Below are 11372 nucleotides of genomic sequence, written 5' to 3' on the forward strand. Positions count from 1 at the left end.
AGTCCCCGCATAGGCTTAATGATTGATGACACGCAGAAAAGCATGACGTGATGATGACGTCATAACTAGTGCTGCCCATTATTTCCTCAGGCGTCCTCCAAGCTGCTATCCTAAAAGTTGCCTGCCGATGAATCGCTTTTTGGTTTTGTGTCCGTCGCTTGTTCGGCTGCATAAATCTCATGTGTCTCCACTGATTGGCGTCCTTCTCTTATTCGAATGTCACATACACCCTCTCACCTGACCAGATAATGTCATTACCGTCTGCTAAGCCAAGCTGACCAAGCTATGAACACTATCAATTGGACTTGTTCTAATTGCTTTCGTGCTAATCACCTTGCCTTATTATGATCTATTATCGTTATCTTATTGGTATGTTGGAAACGTTCCACTACAACTAGGATTAACTGGTGCAGTGTCGCCGTCATAGCGACAAGATAACACTGACACAAAAAATCCAAAAAATTATCAGAATTACAGCTGCAGTTTTAATTCTAATGGTATGAATTAAAGATCTAGATAATTCATATCTTAGAAGGTCAATGAGAAGGTCAGAAAAGTTCGCCAAGCCTCAAGAAAATGCAAGCAAAGTGGAATCGAAGTTTCGTTTTAACTGCAGACAGATATGCCTTCGTCTCGGCCGTATCTCTTTACAATTTTCATTTTCACTTTGAGATAGAGACAATATTAAAATCCGGCGCTATTCTATGTTCAGTCACAAAATCAGGTCACAAGTTATATTATTTCCTGTTACCTGTCGGCTCGCGAATTTTTTTCGGAAAACAGCACTGCCGTCTGGGTGGGTCTGAATTCTGGTAAGACCCCACCCATAGGAAGAGAGACAGAGCCTGATAGTTCTTTGCTAACTCGTTCTTTACTACAGACAGACTGGCAGGACCGGTGGCGACTGTATCAGCAAATTTAGTCGCCCCTAGGCGTTTAGTCCTGCACGCTAACTTTATAAATCCATCGCCCCCAGTCATAATCATGTTAGCGCCAAATGTGAAAAAACCAAGACTATCGTGTCGGACAAAACCTAATCTCGACCGAGACATTTGAGTCTATCACGCGAACAGATCACCGCTTCACTTAGATTATCCGCAGACAGGTTTTTATTGCAGAAGTCCATTTTACCATCAGCGCCGTTCGTAGGACATTGCTTGAACTAGTTGTGCGACTTGATGACGTCGGGGGACAGATTCGCTTCATTCACTGTTTCTCGTTTTCTACCAAAGGAGAAGAGGTCATTTTCACATGCAAAGGAGTCCTAAGGATTTTTTACAAAGGCTTATGTTACTGTATGCTGACATCCATAGGCCAGGAATGGAGGTGATAACAGGCTCCTAAAACAGTTACTGTATTTTCTGATCACAAGAGTGAGTGGGATCTCATCAGACTCTTAAAACCATTATATACGCGAACTTCCTTTTCTGCTGTGCAAGGTTAAGCAGTATTCGAAAACAAGTCAGATCGTAATCATCGATGAATTACCGCCGTCTGTCGAGATCTTGAGTCAGGCCGGACTGCAGCGTTGACACCAGGCCCTGAAGACCAACCTAGTTATCCGAGATAGTTTGCTTTGAATGTTTAAATTATCACTTCGGTCGACAAAGGATAAACACGGTAACTTATTAAATCGAGGTCTTTGAGCCCCAATCGGGTTGGCTTTGTTGGTGATGGTCCTAATTCTTCCGGGGCCACCGATCGGAGCAACCGAACCAGTCTAAAGTAATTGTATCACGGTGATTATCATACCAACACTAATTAAGTGTACTGAGCAAGAAGATGGCCATTAATTTACAAACACTGTGCCCAACCAAGTGGACGTGCTACCCTCCTCACTTTGATCTTGAAGAAAGTGAGGCGATACCGAGATGGGTTGGTCTCACTGTTTCAAACAGTTCTCCCCTCCGGCGGGCGGTCGCGGTAATGGACCGAACACCAGCCACCAGTCTCCTTCGTCCTCTCCTTCTACATGTCTGAATAGGAGAGAGACAAGAGCACTGCATTGACCGCTAAAACTGCTTATTAGCCTAAATGACCATGACCCTTAGACCAAAAAACGACGTTGAGTTATTGCGTATCATCATGCCTCACCAACTTCCCAACTATCATACCATGCAGTGCAGGCGTACACCTCTGATCGAGATTGTTAAAATCAGACGCATGTCCGAGTATTTCTTTCTCGGTGGACATAACCGTTGCGAAAGAGTTATAGGGCTTAGGAAGGAAAACATATTTAAACGTTAAAAAGCTGCATTTGGGAGCCTGATTTGTTTAGTGCGTCATCCTCTCCGGAATCATTCAGCCGAATCGACTCTATAAGCTTGACCTATGGTACAAGTATTGGTCCTGGCCAGAAGCCCTGAGATATCCAGTCAAGGGCATTAAATAAAAGCTAAAACCTTTTTGTGAAAAAAATCAGTGCGTGGCAAGGGATGTCTCTGATCATGATGGGGATATAAACATAATTCTTCATCTCCAAGGTGAATTACCTATCTGCTAATTTGTAAACCATCATTGCCCTGGGATCGTTATTTTGGTATTTGGCGCAGTTTGAGGTTGGCTCCACCACACTCTGGCAAGGATATCTGTACCTGCTAATATATCTCAGAATTGTTGTTCTTGGATTTTCCCGCTGGGTGACCTGGGCTCCATGATATTCTTCCTGAACAAGAATCCAAGACGTTCCTCATCCATTAATTCTGTTGGTTAACCAAAGAATTAATATAAACTTGTTCTCGATATTCTGGTGATAATTTTTCGGAATCAAATAATACGATATTTCTTTCAACAGCTTATTGAGAAAAAATCCAACGAGTTTTTCGAAAATATCTTAAGTTTTGGAAATTAAATGCATTGAGCGCGGCGAATGTTAATGGTACCTTACTAAACCACAACCCAAAATCATAAGCAGAATTTAAACAACTTCGCTCTATTGAAATCCCCATCGGCTAATGAAAGCAACAACTTTACTTATTTAGCTTTACATCCCTAATGGAGTTTGCTGCGCTCAGCATTTCGAGACTGAGTTTCTGGCGTTTCAAAGTCAATAATGTTTAAACGTACCCGAGTGAATTATCTATCTGCTAATTCTCGAATTATTTCCCACAATGTTTACTTTTAACACCATAATTATTGTATTTAACGCAGTAAGAAGCAGACTCCATGACCCATCCCTTGAACAATATGAACAGGTGAAAGAGTTTTGAATCAGTCGGGCTTCAATGACTGTTAAATTAGTCGTCTCTGACCCCAGTAAAACTATTGGATTTGGTTTCTTAATTGGAACCCCTCATGTCGAATCTGTACATGTATTCCCTGAAAGAGTGAAAGTTCAGGTGATTTGGAGTAATTGTAAATACTGAGCTATAAAAAGTTGGTAAGACGATGTTTCAATAAGTGCACCTTGCTTGCGCTTTCATTTCCCGTCGTCATGTTGATGGAAGCAAATCTTTTGCTTAGTTGCAAAAGCTGTTGAAGAACAAACTCGCATCATCCAGCGGCCAGCTTCAAACGAAGAACCCAGAACTGGTTTTTGGAGGTAATAGACAATCATAAAACACCCTCAATTCTACCCTCACTGTTCTATGATTTTTCTAAACATTCTATAATATATGTTTGCCTGCTGGTCAGACGTTGGCCGTCCTACCAGGAGATACGACCATGTAAATTTTCGAGAGAAGAAATCTGAACTGTCAGCCAGGCATGAAAATAATTTAGACACTTTATTACAGAAACAATAGAGGTCCTTGGTTAAGTGTAAATGGAACCTCTGATATTGATGGAATGACACCAGATCTGCTAATCACTGCTCTGCGGTGGCAAAGCTGCTAGCTAATCATGAACGCCGCGTCTTAAACGCTCAAGTTCCGTATCTTCTTATCAGTTCTTGGCTCTCGGCATGACACCGGTACTCTATACCTCCACAGCTACTCCATATTCCAACTTGGTAACAAAATTAGCATATAACTTTACCCTAACGATATGAAAGCCGTCATCCAGTTATAATAGCTAGCTATGGGTAAGACTATACCAACTGTCAATCTTTGAGCAACCTCCATCGTAGTGCCAGAGGCTAAACTATTGGTTAACGCGATCTCTAAAAACAACACTAATAGTTGCATTTCTTAGACAAAAAGGCCATTAAGTAGAAACATAAGTCGCTAACGGCTGCTACTACTTATCTTGATTTAAACAGGGATAATGTGTAACTGTCAAGATGCATTCCAGTTTAGCAAGAAGATTTCGGTATTGGCTTAGACATGACCAATGGATAGTTTGCAGATCGAATAGTCAGCGCACCCTAAGCTTGTTTATTTCTCTAACTGAGGCGTTAGATAGGATTTCCCCGACTATCCCTAGTATCAACTTGCTGGTATAGGGTGCTACAGTAATAGTGTATGGATTTGTAATTTGAACACATAAACATAGGGAGGAGGAAGGCGGGTAGATGCCGAAGTATTGTTTCCACACCACCATGGGCCCTCTCATGTTACAGATACGTTCGATGTGAGACTCATTTAAGAACACAAACAACAACAATCGTTTTAGCTGCACGTCTATTCGTTCGGTGGATAATACCTCGACTGCATATACTCAAAATTATACCAGTTAAGTGATCCACGTACCGTTACTGATGTAATAGCCCAATGTAAAAGGCAAACCATACCCGATAAGTTCGAATCGTGATAAGCTTACTTTTATGGTGCCCAGAATGAGTTTTTTTCCATTTATTCTCAAATAATACAAGCGAGGGCAAAGGTGTTGAACCTTGCCTTACCCCACATTATCTCATAATCAACTAGGCTCGTCTATCCGGGCAAGTAAATAAGCTATGGTATCGGATTAAAGTCATCCACCAACGATGGCAAGGATGATGATTTCAATTGTCATCCGCACCATTTTATATCAGGCCCTGCCTGATGAATTGATATTGATATCAATGGTGCGAAGATATGACATGAGCTGGGTCACTGGAACAAAAGCTGATTGCCAGTTCAGGAAGATAAAGAGATAGAAACTAATTGAATGATGCTTGAACAAGGTCATAGTCGTAACTTGGTAAAATGGTTACAGCTATGGCATTATCTCTACAAGCGGAAATTCATTTTGTCAAAATTATGTCTTAACTAGACCGGTCGCATCTGACGCCTTAGTGGTGCCTGCTGTTAGACGTCGACAAATTTATGACAAACACTCATTCTTTCATGTCAGGGTCTCTACCAGCGGTTAGGGTGAAGTGGGGTGTAGTGTGTGGGGGGGGGGGGAGGGGGCAGGGGTGCATGGTAGGGATCTGTGGGTGAGGACAACTTGAATATCATAGCAGAGATGCCAAATTGCAATCAATAAGAAAAGTCGTGTCTTCCGATCAGTAGCCAATTGCATGTATGATAGTAGTGAATGGCCGCAGTCTGACCCGCCATCAAGACCACAATGCCTGAATCAAGAATTGACCAATTCTCACCGGAACCGTTGCTGATGATTCTGTAATGATTACTTTATGGATTGCACCAACCACGTAGCTCCCACATGCCATTCCCGCCGCCTGTTCATTACTTATTTATCAAGACCACACCACACTTACTGAGAGACCTGAAATCAAACGTTACTTGTCTCATGGTTATCGTACCTGGGTACTGTCTTATGTGATGACATGCGAGGACCCTTGTCGGTGTTACCGGCTCCCGAGGTGTGTTCTGTTCTCACCCAGCATTCACACGTTGCAATTGGAACAGAAGTGTGTAGAGGCCTTTAGCCTTGGATCGCAAGGTCATTTTGTTGCCTGCCGTTAGCGATAACCACACCTCGTACTGGCTATTCAGAGAAAGAGTGCTCCCAGCTCTGTGCCATTCAGTCCCACAGGACACTCTGAGTGGGCAAAACTGATGCACATCAGAGATCTTTCGATTAACCGAAATTCAGTAGGTGGAGACAAACTTTGCGTTTCGCAACACAAATACACAAGTGAGAAGCGTTAATCGGTTTTTAAGGGTTTTGAATGCGAGTCTCGATTCGCGCGCTTAATCATAATTCTACTTAATCTTGAATTGCAGCGTTGATGACCGGCCTGACATGATTACAATTATTGCCTCCCCTTCAATTAGTGAGTTACTTAGCATGACTGTGAATCAATCAAAATGAGGAGTTACCATCCCACCATATAAAAACAGACTCGCATTGAATATAGCGCATGTTTTACTCGAACGGTGATAACATTCGCACCTCCAACATGGATCGCGTATGACGCTGATTCCCTATTTTAGACGCAGCACGTCAAAGTATTGTGTTGCTACAATACAAATGCCACTTATCGTTCCGATCTACGTGCCCACGCAGCATTTATACCATCCCCAATCTTTCATCTTCATTTGTCTCCATTTGTCACAATGGGCTGGCGGCTAATTGTTCGGGAGGAGCAAACTCGCCTCTATTCTATTGCTTGACTATCTCTGTAATGCACACACCCGCCCCAGGCTTCCCTTACAAAGTTATCAAGCCAAGATTAAATGAAATATGATATTCCGGAAAATTTAGTTAGGCCGTGTTTTATGTATCGCCATACAACTAATTCGAGTAGATAGACAATATTTTCCATTTTATCAGGCACCCGCCAGAGAAGGTTCATTACAGACATTATGCACGCTGGGGGCTCTTTTAAAAACCTTGTTATTTTCCTTACCAGTGACTTTGTAGGGGCTAATGATAAAAATTTATATTCATAATTTGTTTGATAACTTACCCACTATCATAATACACCGCCGCGGATCATTTGATCTCGTTATTTTTGTACCTCAGTCGAGTTAATTTCGAAAATGAAATTAGCATGTCTAACACAATTTGATCTCCGTTAGTCTACCCGAGCTGGGGGCATGAGGTTAACTCCTTCGAGAATTAATAGAAACTACAAAGAATTGTTTGAAGTTAAGGCATCAAAAGTTGGGCGTTAAACGGGTGATTATAAACAATACATGTATACCAACCCCTATTACTTTCATCGCACACCAGCCGAAAGCGCCATATGTGATGTGAAATTTGGTGATTTGATCTTGTGCAAGAAAGTCACTGTGGTCAGTGGATTTTGACGGTTTTAGGTTAGCAGTCTGCATCTCCAACGATTGTAGCAGTTCACTATATTTTCTTTTATCAGGTCTACCTTTTGGATAAGGAATATTTTGTCCGAAATTAGATCAATCACCAAGACATGTGAGCGATTGCGTTGTCCGAGAACAGATCAATCAAGGCATCTGGGTGAATGTGGCGTACGAAGGTAGATCAATCACGAAATTAAAGAGAATGTGATGTCCGAAAATAGATCAATCACATCGGGAGGAAATTTAAAAAAAATTTATATATTCATATTTGTACATTCACCATGCGATTCATCCCTACATTAAGGAAGTCAACCAAAAATGTCTGTTTTTTGGAAACAGAATAAAAAGCTAAATGCAGCACTATCATGTCACAGGCAACTTAAATCAATTGCAAACTCGATAGACTCAGCCAAGATTCTGGTGGCCATGCCGTAGCAGTTTCTCAGAGTTTCATCCTCGCAAGACGCTAGAGTTGTTCCATCAACTGCTGTTTCGAAATAGGCCTCCTGTTTTCCGCCTGATGTTACATCGACTGATGTTTTACTTCAGGAATTAAACTGATGTATTCCATCAGACATGTCAGATAGAAGAAGCAGTCGGGGTTTACGCATTCATGTCCTCAGATGTTGTCGGGGTGTCATCCAACGGTTGCTCGGCTAATCTATATCCAGCAACGATGTCGTCTCAGTCATGTCAGTGGCCTGCTTCGTGGCAATATTTCATGAACTACGCTTATTTCAAAGGGCAGCCAGGGATAGCATTTTTCCCCCGATGGGCCATCGTGTAATGCTTCACAGTTAGGGGCATCTTTCTGCGGCTGTGCGTTTAGCGAGAACCCATATCGTTGGCGAACCATCGGAGCATACAAACTCCTTCACAGTGTGATGTTATTTAGTCTATCAGTCACGTTATAGCCGGCAATCATAGAAGTAGCGATATCTGATGTATCGCTTTAAATTATTCATCGCGACCAAATTGTGAATTCTCAGACCCCGTGTCTGCTGGTGGAATCGTTCGCCGATTTAATGGAGCAGGCTAAACGCGGCAATGCTCTCCCGTGGTTCTCATCACCGTGATTTTCCACATGGCTGGCCCCAACATCGGCACTGAACAAGACGAACGGTCCCTATCGACAGAGCAAACTTGTACATATCTTGCTCCGAGGGATGAACAATGATCGACCACCGAGCTTGTCAAGTTTATGCATCTTCCATCACATATACGTCAGGATTAAGACCTTCAGGCAGTGGTCCCGTAGCTCCCAAGCCTCCGATAGTGAACACGAACCGCTTTGATAGCGGCAGGGGAGCCAGTACCTGAAACATTCTCATATAGTTTCCAATAAACTTTGCAGGCGTTTAACGTAAAATTTATATCATATAAATCTTGGTGTGCATAACCCATGGAGCCCAATACCATCTCTGCCTTACCCTGCTGGTTTTATAAAATGTCGATGCCATAGTGATGAGTAACCTTGGGCTAAATGTTCACCAATGTCTGGAGATTGTTTTGATAGCACATCCACCTGAACATGCTGACATTTAACTCACCCACCATGAACCATCTCCAATTTGAAGTGGCGTTTCGCTCAGGTTGGTTAAGGAATTATATATTTCGAAGAACACGGTGGAAGTGGATTTCATCGTCTTCGCCAATGCATCTTTGCCTGTGGCATGAGCTGCCACATTCTTATCGATTTTGATAGCCGAATCAGTCCGGCCTGATGATGCCGTTTTTTGGAAAGGTTTGAAGGAGCTAAGCCAATGTCCTCCTACTTCCTACACTCTGGTGAAATCTGCAGGGTAAGCATTGCATGGTAAGCGGTCTCGCTTGACGCATTTCGTGGCATCTAGGCCAACCTGGAGTTTGGTTGGGTGGGGTTCCAGTTGGGTTGGGTTGGCTGAGGGTATTTGTCAGACTGCCGACCACCAAGTGGACTTTGTCCATCTAAGTAGTTTTAAGCGGGAAGACAGGGGATTTACAGGCGTTGGATTAATTTTGATACACGTTATTCGCTCCGCTATCTGACCAAATAGCCTGTGGAGGCGGCAAAACCACCACCCGGGCTTTCCCTTGTATTAGAATCGAACCCTCTGAGTCGATAATATCATGCTTGCCACCAAACAATATTCATGGTCAGCATCAGTCAAGCAAAATAAAGACTGGACGATAGCAGTCGTAGAGATTGTCGTCCGGATGTCACTATGATCAATCTCTGTGGTGTTTTAACTAGTACTTGACAAGAAAAGTCACGCAAAATTGCATAAATTCGCGAAACTCGAGATAAACTCTGCTATCGGTCGCCAGGGATTGATGGACAATATGCCCCAGACGGCGAAAGAATGGTAAACTACCCTGGCATAATACTGTACAGGTTTTAATCATCGGATGTCATCTCTCTCTGGGTCTTTGTATCGCCATATCACACCACCAATCTATTCCTCCAAGGCTTTTAGACATCATAGCCACCACACATTTTGTACATTTGAGCCGTTATCATTCGCAAGGGGATTGCCTTATACATTATTCAGAAATAGGATCTAATTAGTTAGTGTTCTTCTCCGAGGCAGGAGTCGTTCTATTATGCCCGCTATCATGTTTGGTCAGAATTGGATGAAAACTAGATAGCGTGTTTCGGATAGGAAGATCCCCTGCGAGCTTGATTGACGAAGAAATCAAGTCAGCCATTTGTAATCATTTTTCAGGCGACTTCCGCTGCGTTCCCATGGTGCATTCTGATAAAAGGACCATTAGTCAAGAGACAAGTACATGTTTATAAAAGAACTGCTGAATCAGTGAATTGGGATAACCCACACACAGACTTTAAGCGCTAAAATGGTAAAAGTAGCAACGTTCGATATGGCGGACGCTCAATGCCCATCTTTGATCATCTCTAATATGACACTGTCTCCCTGATTTGATGATACATGTTATACGACTTAGCCACTACAGACGGTGCTACCTACATCCTCGCCATCTGTTTAACACTTGCTTCTCTTTCTCTAGCTGGTCAACTTCCCGAGGCAAACCGATGTCACAGTAGCTGACATTTTCGGGGTCAGTGTCCAAACCCGATACTCTCTAACCACGCCACCCCGATCTAGCCATAATTACCCTGGATAATAACACTCCAATCTCAGGATTATACCCCATCGGCGAGCAGAGTTTCTTCTTCTCCCATCTCAGAGATATTTCGTGCAATTACCGCCGCCCCTGCCGGGTAAAAGATTGCCTGGATCTTGGGAAATATTGCTGATCATTGCTAATTCGTCACTTGACACCAGCGAACGATTTCTTAGCCAGTGGCAGAGAATGAATGGAAAAAACATGTGTCTGGTCTTGTTGTATGCAGAGAGGTGTGGTTGTGCTGAAACTGGTATGTTTGTGTTGTGAAGGCAACGCCAAAAGCCTATATGCCTTAACTCAAAAAGTCGGCAGAAATGAAACTTTATTAAAGTTTGAGTTGTATGAGCCTTTTGATAGCGTAGGCTCCCAGAGCCAATAATTTATCCGTGACGTCATAATTCCGTCATTTTGATAGTCGATGTATTATTATTAAACCTTATAACACCGCAGGGCCCTGGAACACTTCATATGCATTTGTTGCACCTTAAGAAAAATAAAGCCCACACCAATACAGAACTAGTTACAGGTTAAACAACGCATTTACTGGGATAACAAAATAGCAGGACATTGCCATTATTATGTCGTCGATCAATAGGAGAGCTGTGACATTGTTCATATCCAATAGAATGCCCGCATCGTGCATGGCGGCCTCGTGGCCTAATGGATAAGGCGTCTGACTTCGGATCAGAAGATTGCAGGTTCGAGTCCTGCCGGGGTCGATATTTTTTTTAACTCCTTTTTTGTACATATTTTTTTTCTCTGAAGATGTATCATTTTTAAGTACCGGTACATTGATTTAGTAGATTTGTTTGGCTGAACCGCTATCATTGAAAGCTTTTAGTGGTGTAGGTTTTCTCCTTGGTGCTCCGGTTGTAGTGCCGCTATAATGCTCGCGAATTCGCCGAAAGTTGGCATTGATGGTAGGCCTTTTTGTATATCAGTCTCTACAGCGGCATTCTCGAACAGAATATTCAGTGAGGAGTTGGGACGAAAAAGGTCGAGATACAAGATGGACTGTCACCAACCGAAAACACAGCGTCCTTGGAATTTAGTTTTTCTTGTTCCCTTACAATAAATTTGTTATTGCTCTATAAAAGTTACACGATGTTGTGATACCTAAAACGGATGTACAGTTTTTTTCTCTGTTTCAATCAA

General features: G+C 42.6%; 1 non-coding gene across 1 annotated transcript; it reads left to right on the top strand.

The window, feature by feature from the left end:
- Nucleotides 1-10863: 10863 nt before the first annotated feature.
- Nucleotides 10864-10936, top strand: Trnar-ucg (transfer RNA arginine (anticodon UCG)). The gene has a single exon. It is a non-coding gene; the product is annotated as a tRNA-Arg (tRNA).
- Nucleotides 10937-11372: the final 436 nt, after the last annotated feature.

The sequence above is a fragment of the Lineus longissimus genome, chromosome 3 (genome assembly GCF_910592395.1).
Source record: "Lineus longissimus chromosome 3, tnLinLong1.2, whole genome shotgun sequence".
NCBI classification, from domain to species: domain Eukaryota; kingdom Metazoa; phylum Nemertea; class Pilidiophora; order Heteronemertea; family Lineidae; genus Lineus; species Lineus longissimus.